We start from the raw sequence: 17973 nt of genomic DNA on the forward strand, positions 1-17973 counted from the left end.
CTCTCCTAGCCTGAAGTGTATGAGACAGAGATTGAGCAGATTGGGGTAGACCTTGCAATCCTTAACAATTGTATGGCAATCACTTTCTCTGATGCTAACCTTCCGTTAAGTGAAAGGTTCCATAACCAACTTCTCTTTGTAACTGGTGAACTGCGTACTTTCCAATTCAACCGAATCATGTGGGACAAGGTATCAGCAGTGAATCTCATGCATAAGAATATTCTTTCACGAATTGCGATACGTGTTGAGCAAGTCGAGATTACAAAATTGACAGTTCAAGGATTTAATCAGTCGGGGGAGAAACTAGCTGGTGTTATCCTCCTCAAGCTCAAAATTGGGGACTTGAATGCTTGTACTCTGTTCCATGTTACTGATACAAAAGCTTCTCACAACATCTATCTAAGTCGTCCCTGGCTACATGACCATGGGGTAGTTCCATCCACACTCCATCAGTGCTTCAAATATAGTTGAGATGGAGTGAAACACACTGTCTAGTCTGATAACAAACAATTTACCATTGCTGAGTCATATTATGTTGATGCAAAGTACTATTTTAAAGACCCAGTACGCTCTCAAGAGATGATGTTGCCTATGAAAGCCATTACAAATCCTAATCTGAGAGAGACTACTCAAACCTCTCATGAAGATGTGGAAGACATGGCAGGATCACTTAATCACATGTTTCAAGAGGAGAAGAGATATGGAAAAGTGACCCCTTTGATACCCATTGATGGAAATCTCCCCACTTCCCTAGTAGAAGTGATGTCCCAAGGCCATAAGGACGAATCTTCATCCTTTATCCCACCCCCACAAGAACCCATGCCGATGGTGTCTCAAATTGAGCAAGTCAAGAAGAAGGAACATCTGATTCAATCCCTCTAAAATCAACAGTCACTTATGCTCATGGTGACATGAAGGTGTTACATATCCTCATTCCCTTCTTAGAAGCTGAGGTCGCACGTCAAGCTGAGATAGACCAAATAGTTGACCAAAAGGTTTTACACATTACAGTCTCTCCAGGAGAGGAGAATGATGCTCACCTTAGTCCCCAACTCAAACTACACACAAAATCAACATAAGGTATTGCAAATACCAGAGGTTTTGCTCATTGAGAAGGACGCTGCTTACGTCACACCCTAAACCCCTCGTTAACATGACCATTTCAAAGTCTTACAATTTCCTGAGGTCTTGTGTATCCCAGTCCTCGAAAGTGAGAATGACAATGCTTACCTCATGAACTAGGCCAGTTATAGTCATAACTCTCAAAAGGTTTTGCACTTTTCAACCCTTACATGGAAAACCAGTTTATTCATCAAAATGTGACGAGTAGTCCTTTTTCCCCTTCCCATGACTTCATCTACTCTCCTTAACAGAAACATGAAGTTCAAAGACTAGATACCATTAGTGAATTGAAAGACCAAGTGTAAGACTTTCTCAATTAAGTTGAAATTATAAGAAAGGGAAAAGCTAAGATAAAGGAAGTGACACATCCAAAACCTATTTTTGCTCTGGTTAGGTGCCTCGATCTCGCCTCCCCGGATCTAGGTGATTGAGTGACATGTGTCTCGAGTTCGGAATACTCGAGACCTGAGATCGCTCTCTTGGGAACCTTATTCAAGAATAAGGGCATGTATCCAACTAGTGAGAGAGGAATTTTGGATTTGAGGTGGGCACCAACTTCACCTATGTCCGTGACTTACTTGGGTGGACTCGCGTGGGTACCCTCTTAGATCACGATGAAAAGCCCCCCAGTTGCTTCAGCTGGTTCGGAATCACCTCCATTGACCATCAATCTCCTTGTTTTTCTGCACGACACTACTATGGTAAATTTGCAAGACAACTGAGCCAAAGGACCCACCCTTGGCTTAGGATAATGCGCATTCGTGTGGCTAAGAATGTGAGAAATTAGGGTGATGTAAAGAAGTGGGTTTGAATCAGAGGAGGAAAGAATGAGGAGAAGGCACGAGACAACAGAGAGATGGGGTCCCGACAACGCTAGGTGTTGCCACCCACAACCATGGAATAGCAGTGTCACGACCCTTGGACGGTGCTGGACACTACTGCTCGCAGCTAGAAGGCGAACAGTGAACTACAGACGGTGCTAGGCATCGCCATTGACAACCCAAGAAGGCAGCACACCCCTGCGTTGGCGGCTATAGTCTCTTGTGAAGCGCACGACAATAGCCAATTGCTAAGCGCATAACGATAGGTCTTTACAAGGCACACAACGATAGGCGTGGGACACAAAGAGGAACATATGGACGGTGATGAGCAGAGAGCACACGGAATAGGCTTGCAGATGGAGATCGGCACCGAACGTGTGAAGGAAGCTCGCAGATGGCGATAGGCCCCGAATGCGTGAAGGAAGCTCGCAGAAGGTGATAAGCACCGAATGTGCGAGAAAGCTCGTGAAGGAAGATGTCACGGGCCCTTAGACGGTGCTGGACACTACTGCCCTAGAACGTGCTAGACCCTACTACCCGGTTGATTGAAAGATGATTGTTTTCTTACAGGGCTAGGCATGGCGATCGATTTGAAACCAACTTCGAGCCATGGATCGTGTTTTTAGGCCACGATCATGTGTTTTGAAAATTGGATAACTCTTGAAACTTTGGATCGATAGTGTGCTAGTTCCTTGATTTTTTTCTTTGATTTCTTCTCTGTATCATACTGAGCATACCGTCACGATCGCGTGGCAACAAACACAGCTCGATTCCATCTCGGACAAAGATTTTGCAACTTTAGAGTTGTGGCTGGAATCTAGAATTCCGACGATGAAATTTACAGTCACTTCATTAGTTTCATGTGCGAAATGTGACCATTCATCATGTACGGGGTTCGGACTAACGATAGCCTTAGACCTTATGCACGCGGTAGAATTAGTTTCACATTTATCGAGCTCGTGAGCAGTGCAATTTGGTTGCTCGAGCGAGGCACGATGCTGCTGATTTTCCTACACTTTCTTCACGAATCAGCAACTTCTCTCTAGTCTTTCTTCGCACTCAAGCGTCGTCACGGGACGTACCACATACTTGCTCACCAAATTTGAGCATGATCCAATATAAAACGGGCGAGATATAAGCGGTGAAAGTCACTATTTGTGACTGTCCCTTTAATAGAGTTGAGTTGCAGGGTGGCCCCACGGGAATAGTATCCAGCTCCTCCTGTTTCGCTCTTTTGCCTATAAATTCTTCTTGGGATGTCCGTTTAAGCTGAAAATTGACCCCTGGGGTTTTTCAACCGCGTCGAATCCAATAGCTTTGGTCCCATAGCAAATTGAGACATCGAAAATATAGCTCTAGTTATAGGGTCCATTTCAGGGTGCTAGAAGCTGATTCTACCAGAAGTGTTTCTCAATCTGCACTGGCTTAGACTTGTCGGATTGCGAAAAAACTTGACAGGAGACTTTTGAGAATCCTCATGAAGATCTTGACTAGTTTTAGGGCTATTTTGAAACTGTCAAAATTTTCACTATTTGTTAGGCTTTATTGACCGGGAACCCATGATGATGAAAAATATATTCCAACATGCTCCTCTACCTGGTTTCACCCCAGAAACCCAAATCATGGATGTCTAGGAGAATCCTCATAGTCACTCATCTATCAATGCTTCAATGATGCCAAAATGGGATTTGTATAGTTCTAAAGCTCATCTGATCATGAGAAGGATGGACTATGAACCATCAAGGAATCAAGGGTTGAATGATGGTAAAGGGATGTTGACACCCTTTGCAGTTATCAAGACCATAACGTCTCATCATACTAAAAAGTAGGGCCTTGGTTACCCCGGGGCACACTAGTTTATTATCATGGCCATTCTTCATTGCCTAAATCTCTCATGTGATAGCATCTCAAGGACTATCACTGTCTCCCTTTGAATCTGTTCTTCAAGAAATCATTCCTCAGTAGTTTCCTATAGAGCAAGAGGTTGAAGTGCTTGAAGTGGATGAACAAACTTGTGATTCTCTTCCCTTTGATCAAGAGGAAATAGAAGAAGCCCCAGAGGTCTTCAAAGATGGTGGTCAAGCCACAACAGATGACTTAGAAGAGGTTAACTTGGGTGATGATGTTGACCCAAGACCCATCTCCTAAAGAGAAGGAGTACACTTAATTCTTACAAGCCAATCGAGATATCTTCACTTGACATTATCAAGATGTGCTTAATCTTGACTTTCAGATCGCAGTTCATAGGTTGGGAATTGACCCATCCGTTAAGTATGTCAAACAGACGTCAAGGAGGTTTCGAGCTGACTTGGAAATCCATATTGAAGCGGAAGTGAACAAACTTAAGATAATAAATTTCATAAGAGAAGTCAAATACCCAAAATGGCTAGCTAATGTTGCTCCAATCAAAAGGAAGAATGGTCAGATTAGGGTCTGTATTGACTTTTGTGACTGGAATGCAGCCTGTCCTAAAGATGCCTTCCTTCTTCCTGTGATTGAACTAGTGATTGATTCAACAACTAATTCTGGGCCTTCTCCTTTATGGATGGTTATTCAGGGCATAATCCAATAAGGATGGCACCAGAAGATGAAGAGTCTACTGCCTTCATAACTCCTAACGCGGTTTTCTATTACACGATGAAGTCTTTCAGCCTTAAAAATGCCGGAGCCACCTACCAAAGGGCTATGATCACTGTCTTCAAAGATATATTACATGAAGAAATGGAATGCTTCATAAATGATCTCGTAGTAAATTCAAATGAAAGCAATAGTCATATAGAAAATATTGGGAAAGTCAATGAAAGACTTAGCCTTCACCAATGTAAGATGAATCCCTTGAAGTGTGCTTTTGGTGTACGATCAGGGGAGTTCTTGGGATATGTTGTCAGGTATCGAGGTTTGGAAATCGAACTTGTCAAACTTAAATCTATTCAAGAAATGCCATCTCTGAGGAATCTATGAGAGCTCAGATTTCTTCACAGCAAACTTGCAAATATTTGAAGATTCTTCTCAAATCTTTCAGTACGGTGAAAACCTTTTCTCATCTACTGAAGAAAGACGTGCCTTTCGCGTGGGACGAGGAATGTCAAATAGCTTTTGAAGACATCAAGCACTATTTTTTGAAACCTCCTATTCTCTCTGCACCAATCCTAGTGAAACCTCTCATCTTATATGTGACTACACTGGATGAGTCACTTGGTGCCTTGCTGGCTCAAAACAATGATGAAGGGAAGGAGATAGCTCTATACCATCTTAGTCGAAGAATGCAAGGACCTGAAGTGAATTACTCTCCCATAAAAAAAATATCTTTAGCCTTGATATTTGCAGCACAGAAGCAAGACACTATTGTATTGCACAACCGATTCATCTCATCTCTCGAGCTGACCCCATTAAATTTCTCTTGTCACGCCCTTGTCTGTTGGGATGACTTACGAAATGATCACTACTCCTCATTAAGTTTGACATTACATATGTGCCGCAAAACGATGTTAAAGGTCAAGCCCTTGCAGATTTCTTGGCAGCACACCCTCTCCCAGCTGATTCTACCTTATCTAATGATTTATCGAATGAAGAAGTATTCCATATTGAAGCTTCATATGATTGGAATATTCACTTTGATGTGCCCTTTCAGTCTGAAAGAGATGGTGCTGGAGTAGTGTTTTCCACCCCTCGTGATGGCCTAGTCCCATTATCACTCTCTCTCCTAGAGATAAAGACGTAAATGAAGAAAAATATCAGGCACACATCATAGGTTTGGAGATTGCTTCCCATGTGAACCTGAAATACTTAACCATTTATGGAGACTCAGAGTTGGTCGTCAGACATCTCAAAGGGTATATGACAGGAAAGATGCCCTAAAACCTTATTTCAATACCGTCAAGTCACTAATGGTAGAATTTGAAGAATTTGCTCTCGAACATGTACCATGAAGGCTCAATGCACAAGCTGATGCACCAGCCAAATTGGGTTCAAAAATTCAAATTCCACTGAAAGAGCCAACACTAGTATGAGTAGCTGCATGGAGATGTATTGAATTTTCTACAAAGCTTGATAATGAAGATGCAATGCAATTGTTTGAAGAATGGCCTCCTTACCCATTCGGGCCACTAATTGCAGCTATAAAGGCCATGCAAGCCTCGAGAAATTCTCATAATCCTACTGTGATCAATGAGGAAGAGAAAGAAGAAGAAGAAGAGGCGGAATCTTAGAATCCCTTATGTGCAGAAGTGGAACCAATAGTAGACTAGCGCACTACTATGAATGACTATTTGCAGAATAATTGGCATCTTGAAAACCCTATTGAACCGAACAAGATCCAAAGGTCAGCCACATGATATGTGTGTCGTGATGGTATTTTGATTTGATTCTCTTAAAATGATATGCTGCTTAAGTGCATTGATCAGAAAGATGTTAACCATGTACTCAAGGAATTTCATGCTGGAGTTTGTGGGATGCATCAGTCTGGCCTTAAGCTATATAACAAGATCATCAAGGTAGGTTATTACTGGCCTACTATGAGTGTCGATTCTCTTATGATTGAAAGAAACTACCCAATGTGTTAGATTCATTGGAGCTTCATTTATCAAGCTCGTGAACCTATTCACCTGACAGTAGCATCATGGCCTTTTTCTCAGTGGGGTATGAATATTACAGGTCCTATTGAGCCACCATCCTCTTTAGGGAAGGTCTTTATACTTTCTCCCACAGACTACTTTTCTAAGTGGGCTTAGGCCATCCCTCTCAAAAAAATTCCTAGGAGTTACAGTGGCCAAATTTATGTGCGAACATATCATATGTAGATTCAGTGTACCTAACCGGATCACTTTAGATATTGACCCGATCAATCAGTTCGAGTTTAAGTGGAAATTTTCGACCTTGTACCATTCAAGAGCTAATGGTTTGGCGGAAAACAAGACCCTTTGTGATGCCTTATGAAAGTTCATTTTTGACACAAAAGGGGATTGGCAGGAAACGCTTCCTAAAGTCCAATGGGCCTATCCTATGACAGCTCGAGTTCGAACTCAGTGGAAACCCTACTCTCTATTATATGGGGGTAAGGTTGTGCTGCCTTTGGAAATTCAGTTGCCTTCACTTAGAATAGCAATCCACTATGGTATGACGGATGAAGAACAACTTGATATTCGTTGTCAAGAGCTTGGTGCACTCAATGAAAGGAGACTGCAGGCACAACAAAACATTGAGATTTACAAAAACGGTATGCAGCGGGCTTTTGATAAATCAATTCGAATACGGTCATTGGTGAAAGGAGAGCTAGTTCTGATGGTGAGGAGACCAAGCATTACTCATCATCGAACAAAAGGTAAGTTCGAATCAAAATGGGAAGGACCATTCGTGGTGAAAAGGGCTTTTCCTAATGGAGCTTATGTGTTGGTTAATGCTGAAGGTGAAGAAGCTATGCCCGCAATCAACGGGAGATACTTGAAAAAACCATTGTTCCAAGGCAACGGTCCAAGCCACACTACCTTAAACCACGTGGCAACAGTCCAAAGCACATTATCTTAAACTGTGTTGCAATGGTCCAATCCACATGACCATAAACTGCCTAGCAATAGTCCAAGCTGCAAGACCTTAAACTGTGTGGCAATGATCCAAGCTGCACGATGTTAAACTACATAAAAAACGTCCTGATGACATGATGCTAAACTGCATCACGCACAGTCTTAAAGGCATGACCCTAAAATTTCCTTTGTTTGAGGGTATTTTTCAACAATTGTCTCCCCGATGTGAATAAGGAGAGAGCAGTTTGTGACCTTGTCCCAGAGGTACCAAGATGCTTGTGGACCACTGAAGCAGTAGGTCAATAAACCCTGATTCAGAAGTGAAATTTTTGACAGTCTTAGAACGGCCCAAGAACGATAAAAAACGTGGCCAAGGGTCTCTTAAGAATACTTACCAAGTTTCGTCACGATCCGATGACATTAAGGCAGTGCAAATGTAGAAACAGTTTTGAAAAATCGACCACTAGCGCCTCGAAAATGGACTTTATAACTATAGCCCTATCACCAGAGCATCAAATGATTGTGAGACCACTGCCATTGGATCTAGAACTTTAGCAAACCTCCAAGGACTAAGTTTCGGCTTGATTGGATGTTTTTGGACCAAGTTATGGCAAAATTACCCAAAACTGGTAGGTCACACACTATTACAGTGTAACCTCAGTGAACCAGTTTCCATTTGATTTTGGGCTCAACATTGGACACCTGTATCTCCTTCGTCTTGGGTCGAAATGAGCCCAAATTTTTGAAGCATGTTCGTCTCGTCGGCCTGATTGATTTGATATATGGCACAATCTATGATGTGGCCCAAGCCAAGAGAAAACCTAGAGAGAATATTGCAATTCGACTCAAGGTTGTAGAATTTCCAGCAAGCACATGCCTTGATCGAGTGGTCACATCACGACGCTCGCGTGTCAGATCGGTGTGCAACCAGTCTTATTGCGACTTCAGCCTTAAGGGTTTCACACGAGCTAAACCTTGCGCATGATGGATGGTCAGATTGGCCGCACGATAAGTATAAAGTTGCTGTACTCTTCGACCACCAGAAACCAAATTCTAGCAAAAATACTAATTTGAAAAATGGTCGTTCGAACATCAAATCGAGCCACGTTCATTGCAAAATGTTCATGTCGGTATGCTCGTCAAAATACAGTGAAGAAATCGTGGAAAAATAGCGAGAAATGAGTATGATCTTGAACCAAAGATCGCACGTTACTCGTAATATTTATATCTCAAAATTGTGGCTCAAAAGCCCAATCCATGCGTCGAAATGGGTATCAAAACGACCGTCTTATCGAGCCAATTAAGAAAGTAATAATCTTTTGGCTCGACGGAGGACGAAAAGACCTTGAATGGGTCATGAAAGATCGCAAATCGTGCATCCCCATTGGAGGGACGAACCCAAAATTCTAGGAATTGTGGATGGGCCAAAATTGTCATTTCCCCCTATTTTCTTATTTTTAAATATTTAATTTTAATGCTATTTTAGGTCAATTAGGTCAAAAATTGGGCATCCACCCATGTTCGGATTGAAATTCTATAATACATGTGATGCAATTGTACATGGATCTTTTTTTTTGCTCCATAAAATTTTTGAGTTAAAGTGCAAAAGCTTGGGTCACGTTTTCCTTCTTTGGAGAGAGAAAGAGAGGAGAGAGAAAACTTTGGTTGATACCCTTAGGATCCATTGAGGTAACCTTCTCTCTCCTCTCTTATTTCTCTCTTATATTACTCTCTCTTCTTTCTCTCTTTTTTTTCTCTCTTCTTTTTCTCTTCTTTCTCGCTTCTTTCTCTCTCTTCTTTTTCTCTCTTCTTTCTTCTTTCCCTTCTCTCTCTTCTTCCTTCCTTCTTCCCTCTTTTCTTCTCACCTCTTCTCTCTGCTCTCATCGGAGGCAGACTGAGTTGCCGCTATGTCCTTCTTCCCCCTTTTCTTCTGACTTCTTCTCCTTCCTCTCATACGTAGCAGATTCAGCCACCGCCCATGTTCTTCTTCTCTCTCTTCTTTCTTTTTCTTCTCTCTCTCTTCTATGAGGTCGCAGTGCAGACCCTACCCTACTGGCGGGCCTCATTGTTGCCTCTGTTCTTCTTCTTCTTTTTCTCTCTTTCTCCACTGTGAGGTGGCAGTGTGGGACCTAACCTATTAGTGGGCCTCGTTGCTGCCTCTGCTCTCTTCTTCTTTGTCTCTCTTTCCTCTGTGAGGTGGTAGCGAGGGCCCTACCCTACTAGTGGGCCTCGTTGCTGCCTCTGTTCTCTCTCTCTTCTCTCATGGATGACAGTATAAGCCGTTGCCCATGTCTGTCTCTCTCCTTCTATTTCCTCCTCTCTTTCTATCTTGACTCTCATGGACGGTAGTATACACCACCATCCATGTCTTTCTCTCTCTTTCTATTTATTCCTTTCTTTCTCACTCCACACTCATGGACGGTAATATAAGACGCCATCCATGTCTTTCTCTTTCTTCCTCTCTTTTTCTCTCTCCTCTTTCATGGATGACAACATAAGCCACCGTTTATGTCTTCTTCTCTTTTTCTCTCTCCTTCTCTCTCCTCCCCATGATCGACAGCATTAGCCGCCGCCTATGATTCTCTTTCTTTCCCTCTTCCCCTCTTTCTCTCTCCCCTCTTGTGTGGATGACAGATTAAGTCGTCTTTCATGTCTCTTCGCTTCTCTTCTCGTTTCTTCTCTCTCTTCCCCCTGGGACGGCAGGGTGAACCTATCATGCCCAACCTTTCTTCTCTTCTCTCTCTTCCCCCTGGGACAGCAGGGTGAACCTGTTGTGCACAACCTGTCTTTTCTTCTCTCTCTTCCCCTTGGGACGGTGGGTCTTCTTTTCTTTTCTCTTCTCCTCTCTCTTTTCTTCCATCTTTTCTTCTCTCTTCTCTTCTTTTCTCATCTCTCTTCTCTTCTTTTCTCTTCTATCTCTTCCACTCTCTCTCTTATTTCACTCTCTTTTATTTCATTCTCATCTCTTCTCCATTTTGAAAGGTCAAGCGAAAGCCAAGCTAGCCTTCATCCCTCTCTCTTTCTCTTCTTTCTATCTGTTTGAAGACATTTTTCAGCACCTTGAGTCCCTAGGCAATCAGCAAAGAGGGGTTATCCGTGCAGCTTTCACAATTTGCGATTCAAAGAAGGCTGCCTCTCAGACTTTGGACATCTCTAAAGGGGTAGCCACAGCAAAGACAATGCCTCAAGGTGGTAAGCAGTAGCAATCATATAACCGAGTACCCCCACCTGCGAACCTTAATCGAGATGATTCTTGAACCAGAAACAAGAATAAAGTCTATCCTTTTGAAAAAGAATGGGTTCCCACATTTCTTTGACAGCTATTGAAACAGAACATGATCGAGCTGCCTAAGTCCAAGTTTCCCGAGCAAGCTGGTCTCGACACTCATACAAATTATTGTGCTTACCATCGACGGATTAACCACCCCACAGAGGAATGTTACACACTCAAAGACATCATCGAGGCTCTAATCCATAAGAGGCACAGAAAAAAGTCAAAGAGCTAAAGAAGGCATTTGAGGCAGTAGAAACTTCCCACATAATGATAGTCCACGAGGAAGATGAAGCACCCGACCTCCGTCGTGCCTTGTTTATCATGATGCTTCAAGAAGGCCTCATCACACCAAAGCAAGAAAGGCAACCCCAATGCCATGCTTAGGGAACTGAGAACCATTGGTGCCCTTTGGTTAAGTGCCTCAATCTTGCCCTCTAGATCTAGATGATCGGGAGGCACGTGTCTCAGATTTCAGGGTGACTCGGGACGTTGAGATCGCTCTCTTGGGAACCTCGTTCAAGAACATGGGCAGGTGGACCAATCGATGAGAGAGGAATTTACAGTGGGTTTGGGACTTACTCGGGCAGGCTCGCGTGGGCTCCCTCCTAGATCACGAGGAAAGCCCCCAATCGTAAAACTGGTTTGGAATCACCTCCCTTGGCCTGTATTCTCCTGTTTCTGCAATCACACACATATGAAAAATGTTATAAGACAAGTGGGTCAAGGGACCCCACCTTGCCTTTGGGCGAATTAAGATTGGGGTGCACATTCAAAAAGAGGAAGAGAAGAATGAGAGATTTAAGATTGGCCTGAGAAAAATTTGATGAGACGGTGAGACCGATACAGTGGCTAAACCGGTAAGTAATTGATCTGACGTGGCAGTAAAACGGGCTCGATAACTCTGACTGGCTCAACAGAACTACTACTAAACGACAGTACCAATACGAACTGTAGACATCTCGCTTAAATCTGACAATTTCTGTGGTTTTCTCTAACCCTTAGGATAAAATTGGCCTAATAAACTCAGAATCCATAGGTCACACAACTTAGCCTATGAGCCGGAACCATTCTGCTAGCCCAGAACCCAGCAGATACTTGTTTTGACCCAAAATCTTTTAAACTCGTGGTTTTATGGAAACAATCATTACAAATAGTAAAAAAAATATGTTTTGACCCAAATTTTCTCTGATATCTTCATAAGAGGTTGAGGAAGGCACCAAAATTCTAACAAATATCAATTTTTACAAGTTTAGGTTTGGGCGACACGAGGCATGTCGCCCAGTTGACCAGGGTGTGTCTCCCAAGTCATCTTGCAATTGCATTGTTTTACAAAAAAAATCATTAAAAATATTAAAAAAATCTGTTTTGACCCATAGTTTTTTTGAGAGCTTCAAAAGACACAGTTTTACACAGATTAATCAAAAAATTTCAATTTTGACCAGGTTTGCCTTGGGGGACAATAGGCGTGTCGCCCGGGCGACCCCAGCCGTGTCCCCCAATCATGTTTTTCCCCAAACACGTTTTTATCATTTTTCGTGTTTTTATGATCATATTTTGGGTGGTTTGGCCACGTGGTTCTATCCATGTTGCTCAAATCCAAAGTTTAAAAAAATTAAAGATTAGTTTGACCAAGGGATTTGTTGCTTACAAGATAACTCTGCCCCAACAAATCCTTCGTTCAGATGAACTCACTTTGGGTGACCATAAAAGGATGAAAAATGAGAGGTTTGGAGAGGGAAGAGACTTTTGGAAACTTTAAGCTGAAAGAGAAACCTTAGGAGAAACAAGAAAGATAAATCTGAGAGATATAACCCTAGACTACCATGGAGACAGAGAGATACAGAGAGAACTCTCAGCCCCGCACCTCAAACCTAAACTTAGACTTAACATTAGGGCACAACCACCCTACTACCACAAAAACTTGCTGATCGTCACTTGAATCAGAAGAGGGAAAGAGGAACCAATTCGGTTATGGGCGAGCCCTTGATGGCTCGGGCCATCCGGCCTGGTTCGATGTTTTGTTCTCCTTCATTTCCTCTTTTCTATTATTGTATTTATCTTATTTTGACCTAATTTTGATTTTTTTTTATTGAAAATATAATTTTGAAATGCTTCAGATCACGCTGGCTCATCCACAGATATGAGAGCAGGTCTGCTTGTTTTTGGGCAGATCTGATCTCAGATCTGAATTCAATTGTTCCCAGTTTCTCTACCATATCTTTTCGTTTTCATTTTTATCATTTTGAAGTGTCAGATTTGAGAGATCTTCACCATTAAATCGATCGATTTTGTGCTGTAAACACTTACTAGCTAGACATGATGGTTAGCTGTCGTGGCGATAAAACGGGCACAGTAACTCTAACTGACGCAACGACATTATGGCTAAATGATAGGACTGCCATGGAAGGCTAATCTTGACCATTCTTCATCAAACAAAAGGGTAAGAGAAAGAAAGAAAAAGAACATAAAGAGAGAGGAGAGAAGAAGGAGAAGAGAATAGAAAGATACGGGAGAAAAGAGAAGGAAGGGAGAAGAAGAGAGTAAGAGAGGATGAAGGGAAAAGATGAGGTAAAGATAGACATAGATGACAATGAGAGGAGGAGAAAGAAAACTTAGTCGGCGATGTGTCCCCGCCAGCTGTGACGATTAGGGAGAAGAAGGAAAAGGCACAGGTGGAAATGTGCTTCTACCAGTACGATAGAAGAGAGAGAAAGAAGGAGACATAGGCGACACTAAGCCTTCTCCTAAGAAAAGAGCAGAGAGAAGAACACAGTCGGTGCTGGGTATTATAGGCTGTGTTTAAGTAAAGAAGAAAGAGAAAGACACAGTCGGTGCCAGGCATCATCAACTGTGATTAAGAAAAGAGGAAAGAGAAAGACACAGTTGACACAAGGCATCGCCGACTGTGTTTAAGAAAAGAGGAAAGAGAAAGACACAGTCAGCACCAGGCATTGCCAGCTGTGTTTAAGAAAAGAAGAAAGAAAAAGACACAATAGGCGCCAGGCATTATCGGCTGTGTTTAAGAAAAGAAGAAAGAGAAAGACACAGTCGGCACCAAGCATTGTCGATTGTGTTTAAGAAAAGAAGAGAGAAAAAGACACAATCGGCACCAAGCATTGCCAGCTGTGTTTAAGAACAACAGAGAGAGAGAGAAGGACACAGTCAGCGCCAGGCATCACCGACTGTGTTAGAAGAAGAGCAGAAAGAGGACACAAGCGGCGCGAGATATCGTCGGCTGTGTTAGAAGAAGAGAAGAGAGAGAGATAAGGATGAGAAGGAGATAGAGATCAAAAGAAGACAGAGATAAAGATGAGAAGAAGAGGGATTAGAGATGAGAAAAGAGGGGAGGATAGAGAGAAAGAAGAGGATAGAGAAAGAGAGGAGGAGAGAGAAAGAGAGAAGAGGAACGAGAAAGAGGGGAAGAGAGAGAAAGTTATATTGTCGAAGGGTATTTGCCCTTTTCTTCTCTCCTCTCTCTCTCTCCAAGACGCAACCACGAACTCAAGAAGAAATTGAAACTTTATTGATGGTTGCGTGAAAATAAACCGAAGGTCCTTTACAGTTTGGCTTTGCATGTTTATATAGAATTGGGCCCAAACATGGGCGAATGCCTAAAAACCACCTAAAATTGAATATAATTACAATTTAATTGAATTAAAAGAAGTTCTAAAAATGGGTGCAAAAGGATTGTTTAGTCCCAGCCTAACAATGTGTGGAATTTTATAACAGTCCCTACTGCTGCTCGAAAACTTGCGTGATCTTCCATGATTGATCCGGGGTTGTTCTGATGCCCATTTGGTTGGGGGATGATTGTTTTCTTGTAGGGCTTGGCATGGCGATCGATTTGATACCAACTTCGAGCCATGAATCATGTTTTTTAAGCATGATCATGAGACTTGAATTTATGATAAATCTTGAAAACTTTGGATCGATGTGTGCTTCTTTCTTGATGTTTTTCTTCATTTCCTTCATTGAATCACACTGAGCATTCCGTCACAATCAGGTTGCTACAAACGCAGCTCGATTTCATGTCCGGATGAAGATTTCGTCGTCTTGAGTTTTTTGCCAGAATCTCAAAATTCGATGGCAAAATTTACAACAGCTTCGATGCCTTCGTGTGTGAAATCCATCTGTTCATCACAACAGGGTTCAGACCAAAGATTTCCTCAGACCTTACACACATAATGCAATTGGTTTCGCGTTGATCGGGTATGCGAATGTCGTGATTTGGGCACCGGAGTGAGGCGTGCCGCTACTGAATTTTCTACAACTTTCTTCATGAATCAGAAACTTCCCTCTAGTTTTTCTCCCTACTCGGGTATCGTCATGGGGCATACCATATATCGAAACGCTCTTATTGATGAGACGAACACGTTCAAAAAATTTGAGTGCGATCCGACTCCGAATAAGTGAGATATGGGCCCTGAAAATCACCTCCTGTGACTATAAAAGCAACCACCTTTAATGGTGTTTTGGTGCAAAGTGGCAACACGGGAATAGTGTGCAGCTTACCCCTTTTCGATATTTTACCCATAACATTGTCCTGGAGTGATCGATTAAGCCAAACACTTGATCCTTTAGGGTTTTCGACCCTGTCGAATCTAATGGCAATGGTCCCATAGCTGATTTATGAACAAAAAATATAGTTCTAGTTACAGGGTCTATTGCAGGGTGCTAGAGGCCAATGTTTCCAAAATTGTTTCTTTGTGTTTACTGCCTTAGACATGTCTGATCGCGATAAAATTTGGCAAGTGGCCTTTTGGAGTTCTTACGAAGAACTTGACTGATTCTGAGGAAATTTTGAGATTTTCAAAATTTGCACTGTTTTGTAGGCTTTTATTGACTTGCTTCCTCTTTATTCCGCATTAGGGACCATGGTGTTGAAAAATGCGTTGAAACAACGGGAAGTCATCCTTTGGACAGGTAGTATTTAGGTCGTGAAAGTCGATGTAAATCTTAATTTTCCCATTCTTCTTCTTGACTGGAACAACATTTGCTACACTTGACTTAACGAATGAATCTTGCTTGTCTGAGTTTCATCACTTTGGCATCTATATACATTTCGAGGTCTGGCTTAAACCTCCTTAACTTTTGTTTGAAAGGTTTAATAGTCGGATCAATGCCGAGATGGTGAACAAGGACTTGAGGGTCTAAACCGGGCATCTCATGGTAATGCCAAGAAAAGACGTCTTTGTTGCTCACAAGAAAGTAGGGAAATTTTATTTTCCTTCTGGAGACATATTTTTCGAGATGAAAGTGGGCTTGAGGTCAACTTCGTCTCCAAGATTTATCTCCTCGAGCTCGTTAGTTGTGGCTTGACCGCCTTCTTCTCATTCTTCTGAGGCCTCTTGCAACTCTTCTTCAGAGGCCTTTTCATCAACCTCAAGTGCAGAGACCCATGTTCCTGACATCTCTGCCTCCAATAAGGCTCCTGGGTAGGTCATGATTTCTTCACCTTTCTTGAACCGAGCGACAAAAGCCTCAACCTCAAGCGTGGAAGACCTATCAGGCTGCAAGAGCTCGTCTTGTAAGTTAAGAGGGATTTGAGATTAACCCATATTGGGGAGAGAAGTGTCCTCGTACAAATCACACAGTCTTTGCATGGGTGTTTACATCGTTTGCCCCGTGCTGGCTAGTACTTCATAGACTTGTACCATTTGGAAAGCTTCCAGAGTGTAAAAGCTCTACCCCCTTGATTCTCTCAGTCTCTGCTCAAAATCGAGCTCAGGGGGCCACTGGGGTTTCTTTGACCTTCAATTTTTGTGGTTCTTTGAAGAAGATGGCTCTGCTTTGGCTTTAGCTGTCAGGGCATCAGCAACTGTTAAGAATCTTGCTGCCTAGGCTAGCGTCTTTTTCAATTGTTTCTGTTGCGTCTTGCTTATGATGATTCCTTCGAAGTCTCTGTCAAGAGATTCGAAGTCTGGACATTTCAAGGTTGTACCTGCAGGAGAAATAGAAGAGGAAGGATGAGAAGCAAAAGAAGAAGAAGGAGAAGGGTCAGAAAGTGGTACTTTTAAAGTCATTCCCCTCATTGGACCGATTTGAGCAGCTTTTTACGTCATCACCAAGGTTGGACGCGTGTAGGGGGTCTTTTAGGCCTTTCCCTTACTTAGACTATTGGGGAGTGCTTTTAATGTCGTCACCCTCATTGGAAGTACTCTAAGGAGAAGATGACTCGATGACGTCTTCTTGTTGGGATGGAGAAGGAAGAAGGATCGTGCCAAGGATAAAGTCCAGTAAAGTTGGCAGTGCGGGAAGGGGCCTGAGAAATTTCTGCTCAACTGGAGGTTGAGCAGTCTTATTTCTCTGGTGTGCTGCCCAAGTTGCCCGTCTCCTTTTGGTTTTTTGAGGTGGTGCTTGATTTGTCTCACTAGGCTCGTGAATAGCCTTAGCTTGGTGAACTGCTTCTTGTCTTAAGGACTTGAGTCTGCTTTGCCCGTGGTGGACTATTCATCGCTGGGAAGTCAAGGGTTCAGTCAAATCTGAATCATTACCACGAAGGTCTTGCATTGGGAGGTCCTCTTGCACTGGTGGAGCAGTGGTTTGGGGATCACTTACTAGAACGTTGTAAAACTTCTATCATTCCCGCATTCTCTTTATGAATATATCATGGAAACTGGTGCATTCTCACATGTAGTGGCCTTATATGTAGTGATATGAGCACCAACGGTCTTCAGCTGCCTGGGCAAGGCATCAGGGATGCCTTGCCGGTTTCGGTGTGATTGGCATTCCTGAAGCATTATAACAAAAAAGGCGTGAAGGATACTTGGAGCTTCGTCTTCCTATTGGATTGTCACTACATGGGAGGCTTCTGCTTCCTTGAATGCCTTCTTTAGGTCCTCAAGCTTGATTTAACCCTTCTGAATAAGGGCCTCGATAATATCTTTTAGCATTAAGTAGTCATTTGTGGGGTGATTGATCCTTCGATGTTAAGCACAGTAATTCATCTGAGTATCGAGCCTAGCTTGCTCAGGGAAGTTGGCTTCTGGGAGCTTGATCATGTTTTGTTCCAACAATAATTGGAATAGTGCAGGGACCCATTTCTTCTCAAAGGGGTAGACCTTGTTCCTATACTTGGCCTAATAGTCATCCCGATTAAGATTCACCGGTTGGGGTACTAGGTTGTATGACTGTTGTGGCTTGCTTACTTGAGGCGCTGTCTTCGCTGTGCTCACCCCTTTGGAGAGGTCCAAAGTTTGGGAGGGAGCCTTCTTTGGATCACTGACAGTGACAACTG

The sequence above is a fragment of the Amborella trichopoda genome, chromosome 5 (assembly GCF_054954075.1).
Source record: "Amborella trichopoda isolate Santa Cruz 75 chromosome 5, AtrichopodaSantaCruz75HAP2 v2.0, whole genome shotgun sequence".
Classification (NCBI taxonomy): domain Eukaryota; kingdom Viridiplantae; phylum Streptophyta; class Magnoliopsida; order Amborellales; family Amborellaceae; genus Amborella; species Amborella trichopoda.